At 40.3% G+C, this 13,029-nt stretch overlaps 1 non-coding gene across 1 annotated transcript; it reads left to right on the top strand.

Annotated features, from left to right (window-relative positions):
• The first annotated feature begins 7,068 nt into the window (after window positions 1–7,068).
• On the top strand, window positions 7,069–7,141 carry TRNAA-AGC (transfer RNA alanine (anticodon AGC)). Its single transcript has one exon. It is a non-coding gene; the product is annotated as a tRNA-Ala (tRNA).
• Window positions 7,142–13,029: the final 5,888 nt, after the last annotated feature.

The raw sequence follows: 13,029 nt of genomic DNA, 5'->3' as shown, positions 1-13,029 counted from the left end.
CTTTTCTACTATGTAAGTGTAAGCTGTAATATAACCCTTGAGCCAAACAAAGGTTGTACATGGTAAGGCTCGCATTTTAGGTACATGTGAGAGAGGCAACGAGAGTGATACACGTAGCATTCTCTTTGATCGAGTCAATAAGGGATCGACACATAGCATTGACTCTGTCTGCTATATCAGGTCACTTTCATCATAACGGGATGCATGTCCTGCGATGACAATCGGTGTGGTTTTCAGTGATAGAAAGAGGCTCCATGGGAGTGAAGCATGCACTCAAGCATTTATGGCGATGTCTGTTGAGGGTAACGATATCTAAAATGCCTTATCAATTATTAATGAAAATATCAACAATAAAGGCACCAACAAGGAGAGTGGCAACATGCACCTACAATAAATATAAGCAAGACAAGTGGACGTTAGCACTACCAAATGGATGACACGTGGTACGGAGATTATCTTAAAAGAGATTCCTGTGTCAATCGTCACATGTGTATTTTCTTCACCCGATTTCACACGTATGATAGGAGAATTATCTCTTACGACGTGTATCTATTCCTCCTTATATTACATTAATAAAAGTGCTTCTCTCTTCGACCATTTGAGGTTGGTCATCTATAGAGGTCTCGAAGAAAGTGAGTTGTTTGGTTATTCAACACTGTCTTTCTAAGAGAAGCCATGACGATCGACGACTATGTTTCTAAATGAAGCTCAAAGACTCCTCGGAGGTTAGTGTGTTGGTTTCAGTTCCATTAGTAGTGTGCAAGAATAAAGTCCCCTTGTTATTTACAAGTCCGGTAAGATTTGAAGTTTATATGGAGCCTTGTGTATCAATGTTATTACCATCTCTTCAAGGGTTGGAGTGGAGCAAAGTTGCTCTCCATGCATGGCCAATTCAAGAATGGATCGACAAGAGAAATTTTTGTCAATCACATATCCATGCGTCAAGTGGCATGCATCAAATTTAGGAGGTCTTAGGGCAGGCAGATTGGAAGGTTTATCGCTATTGATGACTGTAATGGATATTACATTGCTATTTTGTTTTTTCAATTTATTGAAGAGAAAGGACTTCAAAAGCCAGTATGCTTCAAAGAGGTAAGTCATTGATGAAGTCAAAAGGGACAAAAGGGAATACATAATTGGTCAACGTTGGAGATATAACAATTTCAAGTAAAGGAAACACATCGAAGGTTGCAAAAGGGGATCAAGAGTAAATTCTATTACTCAACGAAGATAATTAACTGGAATGTTCATGGTTAGGAGAGCAATCAAGAGATTTCAGATCAAGCGAATTACAAAGCATTTTAAGGCTAATATTATGGCCCTTCAGGAAACTAAACTTCCGAGCATGTTCGGGTGGATTAATGCTCAAGGTGTACTATTCATCCCACCAACACTTTCGCAGGTCATAGTTTCATGTTGAATTTTTATGCAAACCTTTTTTTTTTTTGGCGTTATATATATATATATATATATATATATATATATTTTATCATGGGAGAGACAGAGTGAGTGTTGCTTCTTCGTCTTTGCCTTTGAGCACAGTGGATTGATGTGAATCCATGAATGTACTGAAAAGGAACCACGCAAATTTTCGTGTTTTGGTTTGTGTGTGTGTGTGTGTGCGTGTGTGTATTGCTTTCTTTTAATTTCGATATTGCAATGTGTGTGGTCGAGAATAAATATTTCTCCCAACACAATCTTATATATGTATGATGTTTGAAATCCAATCCATCCATCGGTTGTGCTTGTGCAAGGTAGGTCATATAACTAAACATTATCTTAATCCACTAACCTCATTAAACACTAGGGATGGCACACCAATTGTGTCCACTAATAGTGGAGATGTAGCTAAGATGTTAGAACACTCACTAATAAAATATCCACATACTAATGAATTATCTAGAAATTATATGGAATGCAAATAACTGAAATTAAAACTGTTTAAAGTGTGTGATTTAATTTGTCTCATCAACAGAGGTTGATTATCTGCCAATATGATTGGTAAACATCTATTGGACAGCTAGAAATGAAAATATCTAAAAGTCCTACTTCAACAGACAAGTGTCCATGAATTAGAGGTTAGGAATGTCTGAACAATTTGATGTTGAGACTGTTAACCCTTATATATGTGAATATTAATTTCGACCACTTGTAATCAACAGTCCATGTGTGGTACTGGGCCATCTTTCGCACCACAGACGGCCTGTTTAAGAAATCAATACCATGAAAACAATAAGACTCACCATGAAGATAACCTTTGAATTTGGATCCTCTGCTTGCCACAAGGAGGAAAATCCTGCTTATTGCAATCTAATTGGACCACATCCTCACACAACGCATTTCATGCAGTAGTCCTGACAACATTAGTGATGATGTGGACCAATCATGATGTAGGAAAGCAGGATTTTCCTGCTTGTGGCAAGCAGGGGATCCAAATTCAGAAAGAAATTGGGTTGATCTACTAACCACGTGGGCCTAGCCTCTTGATTCGAACAATCCTGCTTTTTGTTGAATCCAACAATGTGGCCCGCCTGCTGAGTAGACCGACATGATTTTTGTGCCATGGTATCTTGGAAGAAGATTGTGACTCAGTACCTATCGCATATTGAGTAAACTTAGTGGGGCCCATTGTGATGTATGTGTCTTTTTCAGACCATCCATCCATTTTACCATCTTATTTTAGGGCATGAGCCTAAACTTGAAGTATATCTAAAGTTCAAGTGGACCACCCCACAGGAAACATTGTGAATTGAAGGCCTACCATTAAAAACTTCTTGGAGCCACAAAAGTTTTGTATTTTCCCTTCATGTTCATATGACGTTATGAACAGGTTGGATGACAAATAAACATCATGTGGGCCCTAGGAAGGTTTCAATGGTGGACTTCATTATCTTTACCATTTCATGTGGTGCGGTCCACTTGAACTTTAGATATACTTCAATATTAGGTTCGTGTCCTCAAATGATTTGGCAAAATGGATGGATGGAATGGATAAGACACATACATCGACGGTGGGTCCAATAGAGTTCAATCAATCGGCAATCTGCTTCTGGTTATCTTCATGTGAGGGAAGATACAATAGGCCTAAGATAATCAGGATTAAAAGTTTATTAGTAGTGGGGATATAGCTCAGATGGTAGAGCACTCATTTAGCATGCGAGAGGTACAGGGATGGATATACCTTGCATTTCTATCTTTTTTTTAGGTCTTTTGAGGGCCACCATCCATCTCTTATTTATTTATTTATTTCAATCTTTTGGCATCCACCATTTATTTTGAAAGATTTAAGTCTTGTAAGGGGTTCTTTGGGGCCCACCATATATTTTGAAAGATTATTTTAAGGCATGAGCCCAAAAAGAGATAGATGAAGGCTAAGGTGGACTACACCATATAAAAAATGGGGATTGAAAGCCTACCAATGAAAACTTCTTGGGGGCCTCCAAAGGTTTGGATCAAGCTGATATTTATATTTTCCTTTCATCCAGGTCTATTTGACCTTATAAAGAGGTTGGATGGAAAATAACCATCCCCCTGCTTATCGCAATATGGTCTGCATGAGCCTTCTCTTTGCCTCCTTTTTGGGCAGATGTTTAAAATGATCCGTCAAAATAAATGGGCAGCTTGGGTAAAACATAAACATCATGGTGGGCCCCATAAAACCCCAGACAGGACCATCCTAATTTTATAATTATACTTCATTGATCGTCATCCTGACATTTGAATTTTGGATTTGAATATGAGCTATAAGATTTTCATATTCACATTAATTAATCATTAAACAAAATTTTCAATGGCACAGTATGTGGGCAGGTGACACAAGGAAGAGCGCGAAGGGATAAAGAGAAAGATTACTTTCTTCCTCAAGTGAATAAGACCTTGAATCCATAAGGTGTAATGGCTCTTGCATCTACAAGAGTTAAGAAAATTCAAAAATACTTTATTGAAATTCGTCTCTCAACTAAGATTATAAAGATTTAAATAAAAAAGAAAATCCTAATTAAGAGTCCTAATGCAAATAATCTGAAAAAATTTTAAAATAGTAAAACTTATTAAAAATAAAAATCAAAAGTTTTGATCTAACCACGCAGGATAATTCTTAACGTGATAAGAAGCAAACTGTAAGAAGACATCAAACACCAAATACTAAAAGTCTAACAATCAAAAGTTATGTCCAATCTAAAACTTGCTAAAAATGATAAGAAGCAAACCGTAAGAAGACATCAAATACCAAATACTAAAACTCTAACAATCAAAAGTTATGTCCAATCTAAAAGTAAAACTTGCTAAAAATAATAAGTTTTCTGAAAAATAAGAGACGTAAGTATGAACGAGTCATTTTCAAAAAAGGGAGTGACTTGCACTAAGCACAACGAGGGACAAATACGCATCAGATCTACTCAATCCATCGATTGCACCACCAACCTTTCGTCTAAAAATCCATGCAATTCCTGGTATGAAAACTCAATAGATGTTTAATCGGGTTGGGTTGACTCAAGGACTCAGGCAAATCTTTTCTTGACTCAGAATCCATATTTAATAATTAAATTAATATAATTTAAATATTTATATATAGAAAAAAATGTAAAATTAATATTGGGATGAGATGCCAACATATATACAATGCTTGGCTTATTGAGTCATGAATCCTCCGAGTCCTAAAATCATGTACAATACCAAACTTAGGTGGGCCACACCACATGACATGGTGTAAAATCATGCTTAAAGCTTTTTAATTTATGTGGCGAAACTTAGGTGGGCCACACCACGTGGCATGGTGTAAAATCATGCTTAAAGCTTTTTAATTTATGTGGCGTGGCCCACATGAGTCTTGAAATGCCTAAAACCTCTAAATCACACCCACATGGATGATCATGTGCAGTCGCTTAGAAGGTATTTAGAAATTGCATGCATGGAATACAAATAATTCAAGTTTAAACCGTCCATAATACAAGCCAGCCACTCTTAATATAGAAAGGCCAAGGATGATTTCCATATTCCTCCAATGTGAATTTTTTTTTTTTTTTTTTTTGGAACTTTGCTGGCCCCGCAAGAGTGTACAAGTTGGTAATATGCACACGTCACCACACGTGCTAGCTGGCATGGATCACCAGTATTATATCCGAACCATCCATAAGGTGGTTCTGACCGTGTAGATGTTCTCCTCAAGTGGGCCATGATGTCAGAAATGGTTGGTCGACGGTTAAGAAAACTTCAGCTAAATATTTATTTTCAGCCATAAATTTGTTTTGTTAACAGCTGATGATGATTGTACCAACCTGATTGTTGGGCAAGAGTATCAAAATAGCAGTACATCTCTGATGGATGGATTAGATCTAGTACTAAATTGCAAGGCCGGAACATGCATGAAGCCATGGTGGATGAATGCTTGTCATTTATACAATGAGTGGCTATTTTAGGATTGATGGTGGGGATGTAGCTCAGATGGTAGAGCGCTTGCTTAGCATGCGAGAGGCGCGGGGTATCGATCGATACACCGCATCTCCAATTTTTTGACGCCACCCATCTCCCATTTTGGGCCCAACAGTAGGCCCATATTCACTTTGGACATCCCACATTCCCTTTTTGGGCCCATATTCACTTTAGATCTCCCATATTTATTAGGATGGACAGTTCATATCAACTGTTCAAGCACGACCCAGTCATTGATTAGGTTGGACGGATCATATCAACAGTCCAAATATGACCCAGTCATGGTTATGGTTACGTAGGTTAGCTCCATACATTAATCAGGAAATGGTGGTCTTGGTAGATGCAACACTGATGTCCGCCATTTATCATTTGATTGTTGACATCTCTACTCAATGTCCAAAGTGGGCCTATAAATAGATTTCAGCCATTGAATTGTTTTCTATTACAGCTGGTACATTTCTGAAATTTTATGGGCTCCTCACCTTTTCTGAAAGTAGCTACCAGCGCACCTGAGATGTTCAGACATGTTCTGACAAACTAATGGACGTCATCACTACTGGATGAATACTGGTCCGTTGCTAAATCCCGTCACTTTTTAACCGCTACAATTTCTGTAAAACAGGCGGGTGCCACGGACTCCACTAGTGACGGACTGAATCCGTCGTTAAATCAAGTCCTTAAGATGGACCACATCTGTCGTGAAACCCGTCGCAAATTCACGATTTTGACATACTGGATGACACGTGGTAGGGAGATTTATCTAATGAGAGACTCCTATGCCAACTATCGCATGTGTATTTTCTCTACACGTGTGGTCGGAGACTTTTCTCATACGACACGTATCTATTCCTCATATTACAGCGATAAATTGCTTTTCTCTGCGAGCTATTGAGGCTATCCGTCTATAGAAGCCTAAAAGAATGTGGGTTCTCTCTATTCAAAACTGTCTGAAGGAGGTTAAGACGACCAACGACCATGTTTCTCAATGAAGCAAAAAGGCCTATTGAATCTAGTAGAAAATTGCTTTTCGAAGACTCGGTAAGATTTAAAGTTTATCTAGAGCCTCATGTATCCACACTATTACCATCTCTTCGGGGGTTGGAGTGGAGTAAAGTCACACTCCATTGATGGTCAATCCAGGGAATGATCAGAAAGAGAAAATTTTGTCAATCACATACCTATGGCAAGTGGCATGCGTCGGATTAAGGAGGTCTTAGGGCATGTTAGAAGGTTGGTCGGTGTCATGTTTGGTGACTTTGCTGGCCTCCACAAGAGTGTACAAGTTGCTAATGCACACGTCACCACACCTGCTACCTAGCATGAATGGCCGGTGTTATATCCGAACCATCCATAAGGTGGTTCTGACCATGTAGATGTTCTCCTCAAGTGGGCCATGATGTCAGAAATGGTTGGACCGTTAAGAAAACTTCAGCTAAATATTTATTTTCAGCCGTAAATTTGTTTTGTTAACTTGGTCCAGCTGATGATGATTGGATCAACCTGATTGTTGGGCAAGAGTATCAAAATAGTTGTACATCTCTGATGAATGGATTAGATTTAGTACTAAATTGCAAGGCTGGCCATGGTGGATGAATGTTTATCATTTATATAATGAGTGGCCATTTTGGAATCAACGGTGGGGATGTAGCTCAGATGGTAGAGCGCTCGCTTAGCATGCGAGAGGCACGGGGATCGATACCCCGCATCTCCATTTCTTTTGTTTTTTGAGGCCCACCCATCTCTTTTTTTGGGCCCAGCCAGTGGGCCCATATGCACTTTTGACATCCTACATTCCCTTTTTCGGCCCTGCCAGTGGATCCATATTCACTTTAGACCTCCCACATTATTTAGGATGGACAGATCATATCAACTGTTCAAGCACAGCCCAGTCATGGACATTGATTAGGTCGGACGGATCATATCTCCATTTTTTTTTTCTTTTTTGAGGCCCACACTTCTCCCTTTTTTGGGCTTAGCCAGTGGCCCCATATTCACTTTGGACCTCCCACATTCCCTTGGGCTCGGCCAGTGGGCCTATATTCACTTTAGACCTCCCACATTCATTACGATGGACAGATCATATCAACTGTTCAAGCACGGCCTAGTCATGGACATTGATTAGGTCTTACGGATCATATCAACCGACAACTATGGCCCAGTCATGGTATTGATTAGGTCGGACGGATCATATCAACCATCCAACTATGGCCCAGTCATGGTTATGGTTATGTAGGTTAGCCATCCATACATTAATCATGAAATGGTGGTCGTGGTAGATGCAACACTGATGTGCAGCATTTATCATTTGATTGTTAACACCTCTACTCAATGTCCATGGTGGGCCCATAAATCGATTCCAGCCAATGAAGTTTTCGTACATTTCTGAAATTTTATGGGCCCAACACCTATTCCGGAAGTGGCTACCAGCACACCTGAGATGTTCAGACATGTTCTGGTTGGGCCCACCATAGGTGAGGTTGGCTATTTCGGTCCATACATGATCATGAGCTCGGGCAATGCATGTTGATGAAGGTTTGGTTTGTCGAAAGGCTGGGTTGAGGTCTGTTCAGGGCCGACTGGCAAAATAAAACCAGTTTAAGTCCATGACGGGCCTAAGCAATCAGGCCTGAGGATGGTCTGTAATGATTGAGCGTGGCTTCAGCTCAGCCGTCCACGTGTACGAGATCCAGGCTATTTATTTGGCGTGCCCCACCATGCATTGTATATTACAAAATGCCATTGGAAGTTTAAACGGGCCGGGTTGGTCTCGGCCTATGGGCTTTCGGAAATAGCCCACCCTGGCCCAGTAAATAAACGGGCTTTAATTGGCCTATCCATTGGGCCCAGTATTTCAGCCGGGCCAGTTTGAAGCGGGCTAGGCCCAACGCCCAGCCATGCGGCCCGTCTATGTAAATTACAGACTACAATCTTTCAGCTTGGCAAATGTAGTGGACCCCACTCATCCCATGTAACAAAATCTGTGAGTTCGTTCTGCTATGCCGATGTTCGTCGGTTGAGATGGGGTTCACATGCAGAGGTGGTCGATGCTTGGAACCGTCCATTATTAGGTCCTATTTGGAAGAAGGTACAGGAGGCGTGGCTACTGCAAGACTAGCAGTGCATGAGATCCGACCTGTCCATCAAGTGCACTACCACCTGTCCATCAAAAACTCAGGTGTACCCAAGTGAATTACCCTGGCGTTTTCATACTTCGAATGGCCCATATTCCAATAATCACACTTAAAGGATGATCTCAACCATTGATTTACTGAGAAGAATGTAGGCGTACGGTGAATATTTTCCTTTTCATTACCTGGGTTCGTGTATACATGTTGATGGTAGGGATCGTCCGGTCAGCCTAAGTTTCTTACCATGGCGCCGCCTATAATTCCAGCCAGAATATGGGCGGCTGCTATCATCGGATTATCGTAGAAAAAATACCCGCATATGATTAATATAAATAAGGTCAAAACACAAAAGAAAATAATTAAATAATACAAAACTTGAACTTTTTTGTAGGAACTACATTTGTAAGTATGTCGGTCAGGTTCATACTTGTATAGGTCATCTCTAGAGTCATATCGTCTTCCTCGAGCACCCTGTTGAATAAAATGGTAACGAACATTAATATATTTAGTACGTGAGTGATAAATAGAGTTCTTCGCCAAATTAATCGTGCTTACGCTGTCACAATTAATTGACACGGCATCATGCTGAAGCTCAATCTAATTTATCATTCCTCTCAACCAAACATCTTCTTTGAAGACATCCGTCACCACCATATACTTAGTTTTCGATTGTGGAATGAGTAGCCACAGACTGAAGCTTCGACATCCAACTAATTGCCCCACCTCTAATACAAATGACCCTACCTGCTAACACAAATGAGTAGTCAGAAGTAGGCCTCATATATACCGAAGTAACAATTTCCTTGCTTCCCAGTGCTGTTTGGTGGGGTTACCAATGTCTCTGCTCACAATTCCCATTGTGTGTGAAATATTTAGTCTCGTAGAGGCCATGACATATATCAAACTGCCAACGACACTTGAATATGATAAACGAAACATCACTTTCTTTTCTTCATGTATAGTAAAACATATTTTAGAAAAAAAGCCTAAGGTGAGCAGCATATGGTGTGCTTACTGGTTTCGCCTTGTTCATATCGAATTTTATCAATATTTTCTTAATGTATTCTTCTTGTAATAACCGAAGCTTACTCCTCTGCCTGTCTTTTTTAATATCTATGTTAGTGAGCAACGGTAAATTATTATTATTATTTTTTATTATTTTCTTGATGACACCGAGCTAGTGATCCATTGATAACATCAACAAACCTTTAATCTTAGCCAGATTGAAAATATCTAGCACATTTCTTTCTGCTTCAACGTGGGCTACTTTATGGCTAGGGTTTAAAAGTCCACATACAATGTCTTCTATGTGTAGCATACCTTCCAAAAGCCCAACCTAACTTATGTCAGGCGGAGATTTTCAATCAAGTCCTACTCAACCCTAGCCCAATCCAACCCAAAGCTGGCTACCATTGGAGTTTTGCTTGTTTGTTAAACCGTTCGAGTCGAGCTCGAGGCGAGCTAGTGGATCGAGTCGAGGCGAGCTTACCTCGAGTCAAGTCGAGTCCGCTCCCAACTTGACCCAACCCAATACCCAACACGCACCTGACTCAACCTAGCAACTCGACCCAACTAATCCAACTCCTAAATCAAATATTCAATTTATCTATATATATATATATATATATATATATATATATATATATATATATATATATATATATATATATATATATGGGTGGAGGTAGCACAGATATTGAGTCAATTCGGACAAGTGGTTGAGAGAGAGAGAGAGAGAGAGAGAGAGAGAGAGAGAGAGCAGCTGAAGCGCGGCAAATTAGGTAAGGAAGGAAAAGGGTAAGAATGGGACGGACGGGTAGGGTATGGTTTAAGTTTTTTTTTTTTTTTTATTTTTAAAAATATAATATTATATATAATATAATATATATTCAAGTCGAGCCAAGCTTGAGCTTCGAGCCGAGCTGGGTTCGAGTCAAGTCGAGTCGAGCTCTACTATGTTCGAACTTGACTTGTTTTTAAAATGAGATGGGTCATATGAAGCTTGGCTCGCTTCGAGTCTTCATTCGAGTTGAGTTAAGTCGAGCTAGATCAAGCCAAGCCAAGCGAGCTTTTCGAGCTAGCTTGACTCGTATACAACCTTACGAATGGCTAGGCCGGCTGAGCCAATGATGAATGGCTGCCTGGGATTGGGCTAATGTTATACTAAAAGAATGGATGGTTTAAAGACATTTGAGCTATTCCAATTCAATATAGGTGCATTATAAAGATACTTTTGAATTTATGGTCATGTTTTAATGATCAAAACTTATGGAACTCACGGTGTGGGTGGAAAATTTTTTAGATTAAACTATTTCAAACCGTTGATCATTGCAAAGCACAACCCTTCCAAAGCACACCTCCACAAAACCTGTTGGCCGGGACTATGCGTCCTTGATCCCAGTTATGCATAAAAATAAGTTGAACAGATCCATTGTATGGTAGTAGGAGTGTAGCTTTGGGTTGGGTCCCCTGAGCTGAACTGGCCATAAGGCCGTGGTCGAGGTCGAGATCGAGCTCGAACCCGAGGAGAGCACGGACAAGCCGAGCTAAGCTTGACCCACCCCGACTCGACCCGGCTTGTTGTACTAGTGGGCAACTCACTACACTTAGCGTACTGAATAAACTCTGTGTGGTCCACCATGATTTATGTATTTTATCTGCTCCGTCCATACATTTTACCAGATAATTTTAGGTCTTGAGCCAAAAAATGAAACATATAAAATTTTTAAATGGACCACACCATAAGAAACAGTTGAATTGAACGTATACTATTGAAAATTTCTTGGGAGCCACGGAAGTTTTGGATTGAGCTAATATTTGTTTTTTCCCTTCATCCATGTCTGTGTGATCTCATGAACAGGTTGGATGACAGATAAACATCACTGTAGGGCCTAGCAAGGTTTCAACGGTGTAAATAATTATCCCCGCTCTTTACTGTGGTTTGGTCCACTTGATCCTTGAATATGCTTCAATTTTGGACTCAACCCCTTAAATTAGATGGAAAAACGAATGGACGGTGTGGATATATCACATACATTCAAAGTGGACCCAAACTCAGTACGATAACAATTTCCCATTCGTCAGGCTAAGTTTAAGGTACCCCACAGAGAGGCCGTACACGAAAGGGAGAGCATAGCATTACATGTGCCAAAATCTTACACATGTTGGAGATCCAATCCGTTCGTCCATCAGTTAAGACGTGCTATCCGGAGAATCATGTAGGTACACTCATCAGGTGGGCCACATGACCTAGATATGGTGTTTTGGTCATTTGTTTCATAGGCCACTGTTCTCAAACACGTGTCCCAAGTGATGAGTGGATGGGCTAGTATATGATCTGGTGGCCCTATCTGATCGAAGGCCCTGTAATTGTCTACTCGTTTTGAGATCAGTTGGCGCATGCAACGCAGAAGTCTACTCTGCATAAGCGAAGATTTTGCCTGATTTTGCTGTAGAGTCAAGAGAACCGAAATATGGCAGAGCCACATCGTTACATTACTCTTCAGCCTTTTCTATCAATCCGGATTTTCCATCCAGTGGGACCCACTAGCAGTGGATAAGCAATGATCCTAGCCATCTAAGCAATGGTATTCAAATCTATAGTGAGAGGGAAAAACACTTGACGGTTAACATTAAGTGGAAAAAGAAAAGTGAAGGGTATGGTCTTCGGATGAGTATGATATTCGAAAACATTGTCTATCATTGATGAGGCCCACTGTTTGTACGGTTCAGATTGATGGAGAACCTACTTAACCACATGTAATGTAGATAGATGGGTCTACCGTATCATCTCTCCAGTATTTTTATACCGTATTTTTGGTGTTGGAATCCAAAGAAAAACGTGTTGTAACCGTATGGCCGTGTTTAGATGCATCAGAATCCTGTACACCACCGGTTGTAAGAAGCAAGAACAACACGGACGCAGCAAGTTATGTGGGGCCCACCGTGGTGATGTTTGTGAGAAATCCACCTCGTCCATCCTTTTTTTCTAGATCATTTAAGAGCATGAACCAGAAAAAAAGATTTGGATACAATACTCAAGTGGGATACAAGACAGGAAAAAGTGGGGAAGGAAATGCCTGCCGTGGGGCCCACCTAGATGTTTACATCCCATCCAAAACGTTCATATAGTCATTCCCACTAGGATGAACTAAAAAGACAAAAATATCAGTGACGCAGGTATGAACAGATGAAAAAGCCCAACGGATTAAGAGTTATAATCAAACTACAAAACTTACGTGGCCCTGCTAATGTTTCAACGGTGGACATTCAGTCCCTGTTGTTTCTTGTCGTGGGGCCATTTTAGTTTTGGATCTGCCTCATTTTTTATCTCATGTCCTAACATTATCCGTGGAAACGGATGGACGGAGTAGATTTCTCACAGACATCACTGTGGGCCCACGTAGATTCCGATAGGATGTCTTATCAACGCCTTCCACTCCGTCCATCATGTGTGCCACTCACTGTAATT

This window comes from Magnolia sinica, chromosome 15 (genome assembly GCF_029962835.1).
Source record: "Magnolia sinica isolate HGM2019 chromosome 15, MsV1, whole genome shotgun sequence".
NCBI classification, from domain to species: Eukaryota; Viridiplantae; Streptophyta; class Magnoliopsida; order Magnoliales; family Magnoliaceae; genus Magnolia; species Magnolia sinica.
The sequence above is the reverse complement of the archived record's forward strand: the minus strand, read 5'-3'. Positions and strand labels throughout refer to the sequence as shown.